Genomic DNA, 2,684 nt, shown 5'->3' with positions numbered 1-2,684 from the left:
TATATAGTAACAGCAATAGTTTTAAGAACAACTTTGAGCAAATAAATTATTTTGACTGTTACAAATGCCCAACTTGACTATAAAGGACACACAAGGAAAAATGCCATCTGTATCCAGAGAAAGAACTGATAAATAGACATTTATATAGAATAACTTCACATACACACATACATGTGTCTAATGGTAGCCAGCTCCAGGCTGTGGAAGGGAAGGAAAAAAAGAAATTTACATGATAATTTTGTTGTATATTTGAAAGAAATAGCAAGTTATACATAATGAATTTGCAGTTTCATGTGCAATCATATTTTTTATTGTATTATGTTATAGAAATGCTTCTTTTATTCCATAAATTAAAAATATTTTTTAAAAAGCTATAGTAGCAGTATTGGTTGGTGAGCTGATCCAGGAAAAAATAAAGTTTTTTGCTTAGCTGATCTAATTCATTCATTACTGGATGATAGGATTCATTAATGACACATCTACTTAGTGGATATACTTGTTCCTACATAAAGGATATGAGGCATATACACTTTTTATCTGTTATCTTTGGGAATTTGCTTGAGATGAAGTCCCATGAATGTCATGAAAAACTTGAGGCTCTGAATGGCCCACGGATATTTGAAAAGTGTGAGGTTTTATACAGAGGTAGACAAAGGGATATGATGCTTTTTGGAAATGAATTCATTTTAGAGTAAGCTCAAAGCCAAACCCAAGCCTCAAAAGAATTCCTTTAGAGTTAGGATCTATACTAGAAGTAATCATTAGTCACTAGAACTGTCTTGATCTGTCCATCCCTCCTCCTCTGAATGGAAGGCTAAATTGTTATAAAAAATGCTACACTAGTTGATTTTGTTTAAGCTTTTTTATTTATTTCAAACAAGGATTCCATTAGAAATGGCATGATAGGAAAATTATTAGGAGATTATTGTGATACAAAGATTTTTTTAAAGTTAAAATAAAAAACAAGTCTTGGTTTTAGGAAAAAAAATTAGGATTTTTAAAAATACTATGATTCCTAAAGGCAATCCGAGTTCATTCTGTCTCTGAGACCAGATGCGTTCATTGATGCAAAATTTTGTTTGGGTCTTCTTAAACATGATTTCTTCTAATGTTAAACTTTGGTATTTGTGGGGTCTGTGCAAGAGGTACTTTTCAGTGAGTTGTCCATCCAACTGCATAACATATTCTGAACAATGGACAGTGTTCACCCAAGTGTTCTTCCTATATAGATAGTTAAATTGAACTCTGGATCTCATCTACAAGGCTCTGCAGTATTGTAAGACTTAAGATAATCAGCACAATGTCATCTCTAAAAGGAACAACTGAAAGATCCTAGCATCTTTAGAGAATCCCTCTTTTATTTGAAGTCTTTTGTGACTATCCTTTCTAACAGTGGCAAATTACTTTACTATAACAACCAGATGGTTGGTCATCAAGGTTATTTCTGTTGTTATATTTTTCAATAAATCTTGCATGATTATGACATCTGTATGGGAGATACCGAGAGTTTCCAAGATGTTATTTTCCTCTATTAAAAACAAACAAACAAACCACATTTAATTCATAGTCAACATACTATTAGCACCCTGAGGGTATTTTCTATAACTTTTTGACTAATGAGTAGTTGTAAAGGTGTGTTCAATATCTCTTCAATACTTTTGTCAAAATTCTCATTCTGAAGTATACTCTTGATACCCACTTAGATTACTCTAAAATTTTGTTTTTAGAGATAGGGAGAGTAGACATATAGGTTAGTACTTATTGATATTCTCTCAGTTGTGTCTTTAATATAGTATGTAAGATTTCACATATAGTCATTTAGTATTCTCCCCTTTTTCAAATACTTTAAGAAATAATCTCTCATTTCCCTCAAAATTATATCATCTCTAGGACAGACTTCTTCCTATACTTGATACAGTCCATCTGCTTTTCCTATCTTTTTTTTTTCTTTTAGAGTCTTTCAAAATTTTCATGTAGCATTTCTGGATGTTAAAATTTAAATGTGGAATGTCCATTGTGAAAAGTATTAATTATAAGTGAAACTCTTTTGTTTATTTTATTTTAAAATTTTTATTATTAACTTATTTTAAATTTAGAGTATTTTAAAATAGTTATCAGTAATAGATAGAGCACCAGCCCTGAAGTGAAGAGGACCTAAGTTCAAATCTGGCCTCAGACATTTAAAACTTCCTGGCTGTGTGACCCTGGGCAAATCACTTAACCCCAATGCCTCAGCAAAAAAATTAAAAAATAAAATAAAATAGGTATCAGATTTTTATTTTGACTTTTCATTTGTTTGTTGTCCTTTCAGTTCTTTGCTCAAATACTATTAGGATAACTGTAGTTATATTTCTCTCTAAGTTTACCATGAACTAATTTTTTTTAACTGTTTTCAAAAACAATCTTGTACTATCTTCCTTTGTAGATTTCACAAAAAGTTTACATTCTAAACTAGGCTTGCTCTTAATTGCTATATTTCTTTATTTGATTAGAAGATCAAGTATTTTCAAGTTGAAGTTTCTTGACTTTTATTTTCCTTTGTAGTGCAAATGAAGTGTATCCATTAGACTGCCTTAAGAAAGAATGGTCTGTGTTACTATTCATTCTCTTACCCATTTCCTATTTCTTGGCATTACCAGTTTATTTAATTAGATCAGATTAGAATTACCACAGTTGTACATTAT

The sequence above is a fragment of the Sarcophilus harrisii genome, chromosome 3, assembly GCF_902635505.1.
Source record: "Sarcophilus harrisii chromosome 3, mSarHar1.11, whole genome shotgun sequence".
NCBI classification, from domain to species: Eukaryota; Metazoa; Chordata; class Mammalia; order Dasyuromorphia; family Dasyuridae; genus Sarcophilus; species Sarcophilus harrisii.
Note: the sequence above shows the minus strand (reverse complement) of the source record.